Genomic DNA, 14542 nt, shown 5'->3' with positions numbered 1-14542 from the left:
CTATGATACACATGTGTGCTCAGTCCTGCCTGACTCTTTTCAACCCCAAGGACTATAGGCCACCAGGCCCCTCTGTCCATGGGGTTCTCCAGGCAAGAATACTGGAGTGGGTTGCCATTTCCTTCTCCAGGGGATCTTCTGAACCCAGGGATAGAACTGGTGTCTCCTGCAACTCCTGCCTTGGCAGGAGGATTCTTTTACCACTGAGCCACGTGGGAAACCCATATGCATTTTTTTAACCTGCATATAAGTGGATCCACACAGCTCAAATCCTTGTTGTTAATGGGTCAACTGTACTATCTCAGAAAACACTGTTAGAAGAAAGAGCTGGCTCTCTCAAGGTAGACATTTTTTAGGTGCTTGGAATTCAAAATGACAGTTACATACTTCTACTTTCCTTCCAAATCTCTGATGATTGTTAATTTCCAGTGGAAGCAAAATAGAAGGATTTTAAACTTTATCTGCAAAGAAACCCTAAGCATTTTAAGATATTAATAAAATATTTGTTACAATAGATCAGTGTTTCATTCTCTTCTTTATCCACAAACCTTGACAAACAAAAGTGCTGCCTATCACTATGGAACATATATAACCTAAATATCTAGACAGATGAGGTAATGCTCTTATGTACCCTGCGCTGACAGAGTCTTCAGAAATGGCTCCATCTTTGGTAACATTTGGGGCTATCATTCTATTAATATCGGAAGAGGCAATGGCACCCCACTCCAGTACTCTTGCCTGGAAAATCCCATGGACGGAGGAGCCTGGTAGGCTGCAGTCCATGGGGTCGCTAAGAGTCGGGCATGACTGAGCGACTTTACTTTCCCTTTTCACTTTCATGCATTGGAAAAGGAAATGGCAACCCGCTACAGAGCTCTGGAAGCTGCCAGGATATGATTATGGGGTTTCTGTACTCCAGGGTGCTCTGTTTTCATTCCATCACATCTCCGCAACAGCGAGGTCAGACACAGCCAACATCTTTCAGAGCTGAGAGATCAAGATGTCCAGATATGCCTGACAAAGTGTAGACAAGTCAAAATCTTCCTGCTGCAGCTAAGTCGCTTCAGTCGTGTCCGACTCTGTGTGACCCCATAGAAGGCAGCCCAACCAGGCTCCTCTGTCTCTGGGATTCTCCAGGCAAGAACACTGGAGTGGGTTGCCATTTCCTTCTCCAATGCATGATAGTGAAAAGTGAAAGTGAAGTCGCTCAGTTGTGTCCGGCTCTTAGGGACCCCATGGACTGCAGCCTAGCAGGCTCCTCCATCCCTGGGATTTTCCAGGCAAGAGTGCTGGAGTGGGGTGCCATTGCCTTCTCCCAAAATCTTCCTAGTCTTCCTTAAAAGCCTGGGGTGCAATGCTCTAACAAAGGAGCCAATCTCTAATCTTGTCACAATTAACTCCTTAATCCCAAAAGCATTTACTAAGAGTCTACTCTATGACAGACACTGAGGGATACAAAAGTAAAGTAGGAAGCCATCAGAATAAGCCTTCACATCTTCCGTGTTGTCCATCCCTGGGTTACATTCCTCAAGTGCTTGTACCCAGCAACCTATGTGTTCTAACTTCCAACCCTGACCTTCCCTTCAACAAATAGTTTCTCTCAAGCTCATCGTCAGTCACCCAAACATTTGTCTCCACTCAGTCTATTTTTAAAAATAAAGATTGAGATGCTGACTCTGTGTTGCTAATCATCTACTGCGTGTCTGCAATTACTGATATGTTTTGTCTCTGTCTTGCCCCTCGGTTTGTGCCTCAAAGAAGGGAAGAGAGTTCCTGGCTACCAGAAGCTTGAGATACTTTAACTACTTAAACCCTCTAAACTATAAGTTAAATCTTCTGAACTTCATTATAAATCCACATGCAGAGTAGCCAGATCAAAGCCCCAGCAATAAAGATTTATTTGTAGTATCCCAGATGAGGCAGGCAGTCCAATGAAAAACTTTTTCTTTCATTTCTCCAGTGAGAGCCATCATAAGTCCAACTTAAGGGTCTTGTTATGATGAGGATGTAGTGCGGTTGTAGTTACAACAGGCAACAGATTAAATGCATTGACCAAGGAGCAAGAGAGTTCCAGAAAAACACCTATTTCTGCTTTATTGACTATGCCAAAGCCTTTGGCTGTGTGGATCTCAATAAACTGTGGAAAATTCTTCAAGAGATGGGAATATCAGACCACCTGACCTGCTTCTTGAGAAACCTATATGCAGGTCAGGAAGCAACAGTTAGAATTGGACATGGAACAACAGATTGTTTCCAAATAGGAAAAGGAGTATATCAAGGCTGTATATTATCACCCTGCTTATTTAACTTCTATGCAGTGTACATAATGAGAAACACTGGACTGAAAGAAGCACAAGCTGGAATCAAGATTGCCGGGAGAAATATCACTAACCTCAGATATGCAGATGACACCACCCTTATGACAGAAAGTGAAGACGAACTAAAAAGCCTCTGATGAAAGTGAAAGAAGAGAGTGAAAAAATTGGTTTAAAGCTCAATGTTCGGAAAACTAGGATCATGGCATCTGGTCCCATCACTTCATGGGAAATAGATGGGGAAACAGTGGAAATAGTGGCTGACTTTCTTTTTCTGGGCTCCAAAATCACTGCAGATGGTGATTGCAGCCATGAAATTAAAAGACACTTACTCCTTGAAAGGAAAGTTATGACAAACCTAGACAGCATATTAAAAAGCAGAGACATTACTTTGCCAACAAAGGTCCATCCAGTCAAGGCTATGGTTTTTCCAGTAGTCATGTATGGATGTGAGAGTTGGACTATAAAGAAAGCTGAGCGCTGAAGAATTGATGCTTTTGAACTGTGGTGTTGGAAAAGACTCTTGAGCATTCCTTGGACTCCAAGGAGATCCAATCAGTCCATCCTAAAGGAAATCAGTCCTGAATATTCATTGGAAGGACTGATGTTGAGGCTGAAACTCCAATACTTTGGCCACCTGATGTGAAGAGCTGACTCATTTGAAAAGACCCTGATGCTGGGAAAGATTGAGGGCAGGGGGAGAAGGGGACAACAGAGGATGAGATAGTAGGATGGCATCACTGACTCAATGGACATGAGTTTGAGTAAACTCCTGGAGTTGGTGATGGACAGGGAGGCCTGGCGTTCTGTAGTCCACGGGATCTCAAAGAGTCAGACATGACCGAGCGACTGAACTGAACTTAACTGAAGGATCATGAATCACTAAGTCCATTTCTTGATACAAGAAGTCATACATTTGTTGGCCTTACCCTTCAGATGATAAAGTTGTGGAAGAAAGAGGACCAGAAGTCCCTTTCCCTTGCTTATGTGTATTTTTAATGGTGATGACACATTTGGTTTGATATCTTATTAAATGTTAGGAGGATCAGGACAGGAGGAAAACTTCAGGAGTAGGCAGATATATTTGTATGTGCCCTTATGGAATGTGGCTTGATTCATCAAACAGATATTGTGGCTCAGGATTGTGTAATGAAGAACAGGATTTAGAGACAGTGATGGAGCCCTCAAAGTGGAGGTAGGATACCTAAGAGAGGCCAGGAGAGGAGTGTGTACTCAATGGGAATGTTGAAAAGGCTCTTACATGGAGTAATTAAGGTTTCCAAGCTCTCAAACTGGGAAGAAAAGAGTCTCCATTTGCTCCCTTCTGTTTAATGGACCCACAGAAGGGGAAGAAAAGTGGACTTTGCTAAGCTCTGGCTCTTGTGAGGAAACACTGTGTCTTCCTTACTCTAAGTGTCCCTCTTTTTTGTATATTTATCTTGGCTTAAAAAAATATATATGATGCTTCTATATGATATGAAACAACTTTAAATCATCTACATAATTATTCATCATCCTGAACAATTTTTCTGCTAGAATATTGCTTTAAAAACAAAAAGCAGTGTCACACTCCTAATGAAAGATTGATTGTTTTACAGCCATGGTAATAACCAGCACAGCTAGTTTAACCTAATAGATCAGTGACAACTTGCTTCAATGAACATGCCTCTGAAAGTCAACCGACCAATGACACCAAAAGTCAGCCAGTTAGCAGACGACTTACCCTAGAAAACATGCTTCTAAGGCTAAGGTCAGTACACTATCAACACATTGTCTTGTGGAAGCAACCCAACCGTGTCTCTCAGACTGATTTAACCCACTTCTTTCCTGGAAATCGATATACATTTGAACAAATCCTTCCCCTAAACCCTATATAAAACCAGCACTTCACTTTGCTTAATGAGCCTTTGACTACTCAGTCTAGTTCTTCCTTACTTAAGTTAGAAATAAGTTCAGCTTTGGTTTTCATTCCAGATTTTGAATGGTGACCTCACACATTCAGTCTTCGTTTGAAATATGCCACAGTGACACCTAAGTTATGCCACCTAGCATCTTGAAAAGAGCATCAGATTTGGTTCTAGAATTTCCTGTGAGACTTCCTGTTGACTCAGATGGTAAAGAATATGGCTGCAATGCAGATAGACCCAGGTTCAATCCCTAGGTTGGGAAGATCCCCTGGAGAAGGAAATGGTAACCTACTAGTCTGGCGTATGATATTAGAGGAAACACTTTGTCCCACAAACATCTGTTTCTTTATCTGTAAAAAATAAGGGGGTAAACTAGATGACCTTTACCTTCCTTTAACTTAAATATTGCACATTTTGTTTCTTGTAAAATCCAACATGACGTGATTATCTTTCTCTATTCCTACATGTTTATAAAGGCTGATTTCTGATATTTTAACATAAACATATGTCAACAATTGACATCTCAAAGCAGCAGCAATAGCTTACTTACACATTATTTAGTACTTATATTCACTATTCTAATTAAATACTTTATATGTATAAACTCATTTGATTACCATAAAAATTTCAACAAGGAACTACTGTTAACATTCCTACCTTATTTATGAAGAATGGAGGTATAGAAACGTTAAAAAACTTTCTCAGAAAGCACATAGGTAATAACTAGTAAAACAAGGATTCAAGCCAGATTGTCTTAATTCAGAGACAGGTTTTGGCGACAACAAACTATAGAAATACAGACCGGTGCTTAGCTATACTCTACAACAATATAGACTCTTATTTTAGAATTTCTTCCTTTTAAGCCTTTTCATTTGTTGTTTCCAGCTCTCCAATCTAGTTATTGTCCATTACTATTAAACATTCATGAGGTTTATTATTTTGTATGCTTTCAACCTTTAAATAGTTGAATAATCTAACAAATGTACACTTAAATGAAGACTCATTCTGTATGTGTGAATATATATATGGATATATATGTGGTTATAAGTGAAAGTCGCTAGATCATGTACGACTCTTTGAGACCCCATGGACTGTAGCCCACCAGGCCCCTTTGTCTATGGAATTTTCCAGGCCAGAACACTGGAGTGGGTAGCCATTCCCTTCTCCAAGGGATCTTCCCAACCCAGGGATTGAACCCAGGTCTCCTACCTTGCAGGTGGATCCTTTACCATCTGAACCACCAGGGAAGCCCATATGTGGCTATACATATGTATTAATATATTACATGGCTGCTAAATCTAATTGCAAAAAGAACTAGCCATAGAAAACATCAGTAACTCTGCTACTGATGTAACAACAACAAAAACCCTCCTTTTTGCAATCCCTCAAGCAATAGTTTACCATAAAATGCAATTCATCTTTCAGTAGTTTTACTTTCTTTTGTAGTTGTTCGGTGCTGTAAGAATGTATTTATGTTGCTTTTAATAAATGACATTGGTAACACAGAGAAAAAGTCATCTCTGTCCAATAAAATTTCAAATCATGTTCAGAGTACTCTTCCCCTAGCCTTCACTCTTTTTCAATCAAAAGGGATCTTTGAAAGTAGCAATAGAAGTTTAATAAGATCAGAACATTCTGACCCTACTTCTATTAATAAATTTAGCTTGTTGGCTCCACTGTTTCAGATGAATCTTTTAGAAAACTTACTAATAAATTTCTTCAAATAATATATTAGGGCAGTACCAGTCATAGAAAAATTACTGTCAATTTACCTCTAGAGGAGGACATAAAACACACTGGTACAATAACTGAAGTTTCATTTCTCTTTTATAACTACTCTCAATTACCTGCATGTTTCTTATAAATTCCAAACAAGGCTCCTATGCAGTATGGTCCCAGACAGTTCTCTTCTCTGTGGCCTTAGAAATGTCAACTAAATTTAATATTACCCCAAGCAAGCAATGAGCACAGGTAAATATATAATATGCATTCAGAAACTCAGAGACAAAATAGAAATTATATCTAGGGAAATTTTTGAAACTTGAATTTAACATGACATGCCTGTGAAGAATGTACATCAGATGATTTCTTTGTCTTAATTAAACATTTTTAAACATGGAGTCTTTGCACATAGTGAAAGACCAGGTTTATACATAACAAGATACCTCCTGGGTATCCGAGTTAAAATAGTCCAAATGAAATAGCATACTACATTGAACCTAAAATGCCACAGATTGAGCAATACTTTCCAACTTCAAGGATGCTAAAATACACATTTTTAAAAAATTCTACATTAAAACTGACAAAAAAGTTGGTATTTAAAACTCCAGAAAACAATATATATCAAAAGGCTGGGACAAGTGCCAGACTAAGAAGATATTTTTACTAGGTGGGTTACTGCAGAGATAACTCCCTGATCTGTTAGGATATCACTCCATGGCTCTCTGTATTCAGAAGAGCTGTACTTTCCTTGGGCCACAGTGATTATTACTACTATGTTATGGATGTCATAAATTAGAGCACATTTATCTCTTTAAAAAGAATAACTCTAAGGCAATAAAAGGCAAGAACCAAGAACTGTTCATGTGCCCTGCCTATTGAACCCATCTCAGTAACTTAGAATGTGCCTTTGAAACTAACCTTACTTCTGGCCTCCTCTTCCTTAAGCTTGCACCCCAATTTCACTCTTCTTTTTGCCTTGTAGCATGGTGTATCTTTGAGATGCCTTCTTAAATCTTATTTTATTACACCATGCAGTATAAACAAAGATACACACACTGAGAATGTATGATACTCATAATGAGCTGTAAGCTTTACAAAGAAGCCTTCAGGTCAGAACATCAGATATTAATGGAATAAATATATAAGCCATTATGAAAACAGGACAGATGTTCTCTTTTAATTTTTATTCTGTCACTTTCTACCTGTTGGCCTACTCCTACCACCACAACCTAATTCATTTTGGAAGAGTACCAAGATTCAGTTAGAAAATTCTTTTCTTTAAGATAGATGCTATAGGAGAATTAACAAATTTTCTTCTGAATTAAAGAATTAAAAGCAGTTTGCATTGCATTTATTTTGTTTTTAACTTGTTCAGCTTCATTGATGTACAACTGACAAATAAAATTGTATGTATTAAAAAAAAAAAACAAAAAAAACAGTTTGCTTAAAATGTTTCCCAGAAGAAAAAAAATCCATAAAATACTGATTCCCTGGATGTAAACAACTTTTCTTGCAAGCACCTCTAAAATCTGTTGAAATTATTTAGTCATAAATTAAACTTTAGAATAATTTTTACATTTCATGTTGATCTTAAAAAAAAACTGGAGAATCAAGTAGTATAAAATATGATCAACAATTATCAGATATCTGTAATGCACTAGGTACCCTTCTTCACAGTGGTAAAGAAGGGGCTTTACCATTTTACACAGGGGCTTCCCACTTCTTTACAATGGTAAAGAATCCACCTGACAAGTCAGGAGACACAAGAGATGCAGCTTTGATGCCTGGGTCGGGAAGATTCCCTGGCATAGGGAATGGCAAGCCACTCTGTATTCTTCCCTGAACAATTCCATGGACAGAGGAGCCTGTTGGGCTATAGTCCATGGGGTTGCAGAGTCGGACATGACTGAGGAGTTGAGAACACATGCACTCTACACATGATTTATTCTTCACATCACACCTATAAAACTGTTACTTTTTTCCTCACTTCACATAAAAGAAAATAGAAGTTTTGAGAAATTAGGCAAAACATGCAAGATCACATAGCAAATACTGATTTAAAAAATTTCAAGCTCATATCTGTTTGACCCCAAACCTGCATTCTTTGTTCTTCAGCACATAGCCAATATAATAATAGTTTTATGACTTCCAGAAGGCACCTCTACCTTGTCTTAATTTTCTAAAGGTATATACGTTAAGGCATAAACTATTAGCAGGCCAATGTGAGAAACCTACATGTAGGTCAAGAAGAAACAGAACCAGACATGAACAATGGACTGGTTCAAAACTGGGAAAGGATTAATCAAGGCTGCATATTGTTACCCTGTGTATTTAACTTATATGCAGAGTACATCATGCAAAATGTCAGGCTGGTTGAATCACAAGCTGGAATCAAGATAGCAAGGAGAAATATCAACAACCTCAGAAATGCAGATCATACCACCCTAATGGCAAAAAGTGAAGAGGAACTTAAGAGTCTCTTGTTGAAAGTGAAAGTAGAGAGTGAAAAAGCTGGCTTAAAACTCAACATTCAAAAAACTAAGATAATGGTGTCTGATTCTACCACTTCCTGACAAATAGATGGAAAAAATGGAAACAGTGGCAGATTTTATTTTCTTGGGCTCCAAAATCACTGAGGATGGTGACTGCAGCCATGAAATTAAAAGATACTTGCTTCTTGGAAGAAAAGCTATGACAAACCTAGACAGCATATTACAAAACAGGGACATCACTTTGCTGACAAAGGCCCATATAGTCAAAGCTATGGTTTATCCAGTAGTCATGTATGGATGTGAGAATTGGACCAGAAATAAGGATGAGCACAGAAGAATTGATGTTTTCAAACTGTGGTGCTGGAGAAGACTCTTGAGAGTCCCTTGGACAGCAAGGACATCCAACAAGTCAATCCTAAAGGAAATCAGTCCTGAATATTCATTGGAAGGACTGATGCTGAAGCTCCATTACTTTGGCCACCTGATGTGAAGAGCTGATGCATTGGAAAAGACTGATGTTGGGTAAGATTGAGGGCAGGAGGAAAAGGGGGAAACAAGAGGATGAGATGGTTGGATGGCATCACCAACTCAACAGACATGAGTTTGAGCAAACTTCGGGAGGTAGTGAAGGACAAGGAAGCCTGGAGTGCTGCAGTCCACGGGTTCTCAAAGAGTCAGACATGATTTAGCAGCTGAACAACAATGAAAAACGAAGATCGTAGGAGGCTCTCTTGATGATATGGTACCCATACACTAAGAAAGTTTCTGAGCCAATTTATCAAGCTCAATTCAGAAAGGAAAAGAGTCTGAACAATTCTATAAACTGAATTTTACTAGTTTTATTGCAACAACATTCTCCTAGACTAATGGCAGAAAGGCACAAGAGATAGGGATATGAGAAGGAAAATTAACAGGAGAGACCGAGCACCTTAGATTTCAACAGAATGTTGGCGTCTCTCGTAAGTGAATGCCTCCCCACAAAATTATCATGTGGGGCAAAGAAAGAGAGAATTTTATCTCTCCTTAAATTTTTATTATGAAATATATATACAAAAAGTTTAAAAATAACATACTAAATTACTCATTATTTACTTCACAGGGAAAGAAATAAAATGTGACAAATACAATCACAGATAAAGTTGGAGTCCCTTTTTACCTTTTAGAAAGGCATCATCACTCTTCCTTCCACCTCAAAAGTTATGACTATCCTTAATTTTGTGCTTACTTTCATAATCTCATCAAGTAAATTAACAAGCCTTAATAATGTATAGTTTCCTTTTGGATTTTGCATAAAATTTTATATGAAATTCTGTATACATTTTGTATAGACACTTGTGCAGTAGGCAACTTCTGACATGACTCTCAGGGATCCCTACCTGTTGACTGTCACATCCTGTGACTGCCTCTCCCCCATAAAAGTGGGCTGAACCTAGTGACTTACTTATAAAGAGGAGAATATAGCAGTAGTGGGGGATGTCACTTTCATGATAAGGATACAAAAGTCTGTGACTTACAACTGGCTAATGCTCTCTCATGCTGACAGTTCTGTTGCCTTCTTGCTCGCTTGCTCTGATACAGCAAGCTGCCACAGCGTGAAATGCTCTGTTGAGAGAACCACTTGGCAACAAAAGCTCGTGGAATTTAAAATCTCCAGACACTTAAGCTACCTGATTCCAACTAAATGTCTCCATTCAAGTTGCTGGGTCCCTTCCCTTTTCATAGTAGTGTTCTAACTCTTACATTAGAGTCCTGACAAGCCTGTAATTTATCAGCATTCAAAGTCAGACTCATATCTGTTTTCTGGCTATACCAGTCCTAGAACTACAAAAGATAAAGATTTTTTTGATGTCAATAATTGTACCCTGGTCCTCTGACTATCTCATTAGCAAAGAATTTAAAACTGTTAGCCCATTTTAAGCACTGTCAGAAATATCCAGTCCACCTCACAGTTGTACATTCTTTATTCCTATTAAAACACAGCAGCTACTGAATAGTACTGTTTAGTACAGCTACTGTAGAGTGTAGGGAACTCTACTCAGTATTATGTAATAACCTAGATGAAAAAAGAATCCAAAAAAGAATGAATATATGTATAACTGAATCACTTTCCTGTATAACTGAAAGAAATACAAAATTATAAACCAACTATACTCCAATAAAATGTAAAACACACACAGAATGGCCAGCTGATTTTCCAAAGTCTTGCATTTACATATAACAAGTAAAGTAAATGTCTGTCACCATATGTCATTATTGAAACTGAAAGTCCCTCAGTCATGTCCAACTCTTTGTGACCCCATGGACAGTAGCCTGCCAGGCTCCTCTGATCATGGAATTCTCCAGTTAAGAATACTGGAGTGGGTAGCCATTCCCTTCTCCAGGGGATCTTCCCGATGAAGGGATTGAACCTGGGTCTCCTGCATTGCAAGCAGATTCTTTACCATCTGAGCCACCAGGATATCCTATTTCCAAGGCTTTAGGGTCATCACAGTTTTCAAACTCAATCAGGCCAAAGAAGCAAGCTGACTTGCTAGCACCCTGATCTCAGACTTCCAGCCTCCAGAATTGTGAGGAATAAAGGTCTATTGTTTATTAGCCACCAGTCTATTTTGTTGTAACAGCCCAAACCTACTAAGTAAGAAAGGAAAGAACAAAATCCTCATTACTTTCAGATGATAACACTACACATCAGTGTTTTTCAGATTTTCCACGGTAAGAATCAGCTTTTTCCCCTGACCTACATAGACTGATCTTTGTAAAATAAAATAGAGAAGGAAAAATAAAGACATAAAAAATACAAACCAAAATTTTTATTGTTAGATTCTCAGTCAGTTCAGTTCAGTCACTCAGTTGTGTCAGACTCTTTGTGACCCCATGGGCTGTAGCACACCAGGCTTCCCTATCCATCACCAACACCCAGAGCTTGCTCAAACTCAAGTCCATTGAGTCAGTGATGCCATCCAGCCATCTCATCCTCTGTCATCCCCTTCTCCTCCTGCCTTCAATCTTTCCCATCCTCAGAGTCTTTTCCAATGAGTCAGTTATTCACATCAGGTGGCCAAAGTCTTGGAGCTTCAGCTTCAGCATCAGTCCTTCCAATGAATATTCAGGACTGATATCCTTTAAAATGGGCTTATTAGATCTCCTTTCAGTCCAAGGGATTCACAAGAGTCTTCTCCAGCACCACAGTTTAGAAGCATCACTTCTTCAGTGCTCAGCTTTCTTTCTTTAATCAACTCTCCCATCCATACATGACTAGTGGAAAAACCATAGATTTTATTAGATGGACCTTTGTTGGCAAAATAATGTCTCTTCTTTTTAATATGCTGTCTAGGTTGGTCATAACTTTTCTTCCAAGGAGCAAGAGTCTTTTGATTTCAAGGCTGCAGTCACCATCTGCAGTGATTTGGGAGCCCAAGAAAATAAAGTCTGTCACTGTTTCCATTGTTTCCCCATCTATTTCCCATGAAGTGATGGGATCAGATGCCATGATCTTAGTTTTTTGAATGTTGAGTTTTAAGCCAACTTTTCACTCTCCTGTTTCACTTTTATCAAGAGAGTCTTAATTTCTTCTTTACTTTCTGCCATAATGGTGGTGTCATCTGCATATCTGAGGTTATTGATATTTCTCCCAGCAATCTTGATTCCAGCTTGTGCTTCTTCCAGCCCAGCATTTCTCATGATGTACTCTGCATATAAATTAAGTAAGCAGGGAGACAATATACAGCCTCAACGTACTCCTTTTCCTATTTGGAACCAGTCTGTTGTTTCATGTCCAGTTCTAACTGTTGCTTCCTGATCTGTGGATAGGTTTCTCAGGAGGCAGGTCAGGTGGTCTGGTATTCCCATCTATTTCAGATTTTTCCTGTTTATTGTGATCCACACAGTCAAAAGCTTTGGCATAGTCAATAAAGCAGAAATAGATGTTTTTCTGGAACTCTCTTGCTTTTTTGAAGATCCAGTGGATATTGGCAATTTGAGCTCTGGTTCCTCTGGCTTTTCTAAAACCAGCTTAAACATCTGGAAGTTCACGGTTCACATATAGCTGAAGCTGGCTTGGAGAATTTTGAGCATTACTTTACTAGCATGTGAGATGTGTGCAATTGTGTGGTAGTTTGAGCATTCTTTGGCATTGCCTTTCTTTGGGATTGGAATGCAAACTGACATTTTCCAGTCCTGTGGCCACTGCTGAGTTTTCCAAATTTGCTGGCATATTGAGTGCAACACTTTCACAGCATCATCTTTTAAGATTTTAAATAGCTCAGCTGGAATTCCATCACCTTCACTAGCTTTGTTCATAGTGATGCTTCCTAAAGCCCACTTGACTTCTCATTCCAGGATGTCTAGCTCTAGATGAGTGATCACACCATCGGGGTTATCTAGGTCATGAAGATCTTTCTTGTATAGTTCTTCTATGTATTCTTGCCATCTCTTCTTAATATCTTCTGCTTCTGTTACGTCCATACCATTTCTGTCCTTTTCTGAGCCCATCTTTGCATGAAATATTCCCTTGGTGTCTCTAGTTTTCTTGAAGAGATCTCTAGTCTTTCCCATTCTATTGTTTTCCTTTGGCTCAGATGGTAAATCATCTGTCTGCAATACAGGAGACTGCTGTTTGATCCCTGGGTCTGAAAGATCCCCTGGAGAAGGAAATGGCAGCCCACTCCAGTATTCTTACCTGGAAAATCCCATGGATGGATGAGCCTGGTAGGCTACAGTTCATGGGGTCACAAAGAGTTGGACACTACTGAATGACTTCACTTCACTTTAATTGCTGAGGAAGGCTTTCTTATCTCTTCTTGCTATTCTTTGGAATTCTGCATTCAAATGGGTATATCTTTCCTTTTCTCCTTTGCCTTTTGCTTCTCTTCTTTTCTCAGCTATTTGTAAAGCTTCCTCAGGCCATCATTTTTCCTTTTTTCATTTCTTTTTCTTGTGGATGGTCTTGATCACTGCCTCCTCATCCATAGTTCTTCAGGCACTCTGTCTATCAGATCTAATCCCTTGAATCTATTTCTCACTTACACTGTATAATCTTAAGGGATTTGATTTAGGTCTTACCTGAATGGTCTAGTGGTTTTCCCCTATTTTCTTCAATATAAGTCTGAATTTTGCAATAAGGAGTTCATTTTCTGAGTCACAGTCAGCTCCCAGTCTTGTTTTTGCTGACCGTATAGAGCTTCAACCATGTTTGGCTGCAAAGAATATAATCAATATGATTTATGTATTGATCATCTGGTGATGTCCATGTGTAGAGTCTTCTCTTGTGTTGTTGGAAGGGGGTGTTTGCTATGGCCAGTGCATTCTCTTGGTAAAACTCTATTAGCCTTTGACCTCCTTCATTTTGCACTCTGAGACTAAATTTGCCTGTTACTCCGGGTATCTCTTGACTTCCTACTTTTGCATTCCAGTCCCCTATGATGAAAAGGATTTTCATTACCAAAAAAAATGATTTTTTTGGTGTTAGTTCTAGAAGGTCTTGTAGGTCTTCATAGAACCGTTCAATTTCAGCTTCTTCAGCATTGCTGGTTGGGGCATAGACTTGGATTACTATGATATTTAATGGTTTGCCTTGGAAACAAACAGAGATCATTCTGTCATTTTTGAGATTGCACCCAAGCACTGCATTTCAGACTCTTTTTGTTGACTATGATGGACTATCCCATTTCTTCTAAGGGATTCTTGCCCACAGTAGTAGACATAATGGTCATCTGAATTAAATTCACCAATTCCAGTCCATTTGAGTTCACTGATTGCTAAAATGTTGATGTTCACTCTTGCTATCTCTTGTTAGATTATGCAAATATATAATTACCCTATCAAATTACTATGAACATTTCTAACCTCCTACTCTCAACTTCTTATCTCATTGCAGACCAGTAACAAACAGTTCAGGAACTAACACTGGCTCATGAAATACACATTGAGTAACATGTAGGAAAATTTTTAAATCTATGTCAGATTCTTAGAATTAATAAAAGGATTTAGCAACATAGCTACCTTTAAAATAAATACACAAAATTATTTATATTTATATACATCAGCAACAAACACAAACAAGTAAAGATATTTACAAACAAAAACAAGATAAAGATATCTTATCTAT

The sequence above is a fragment of the Bos indicus x Bos taurus genome, chromosome 6 (genome assembly GCF_003369695.1).
Source record: "Bos indicus x Bos taurus breed Angus x Brahman F1 hybrid chromosome 6, Bos_hybrid_MaternalHap_v2.0, whole genome shotgun sequence".
NCBI lineage: Eukaryota > Metazoa > Chordata > Mammalia > Artiodactyla > Bovidae > Bos > Bos indicus x Bos taurus.
Note: the sequence above shows the minus strand (reverse complement) of the source record.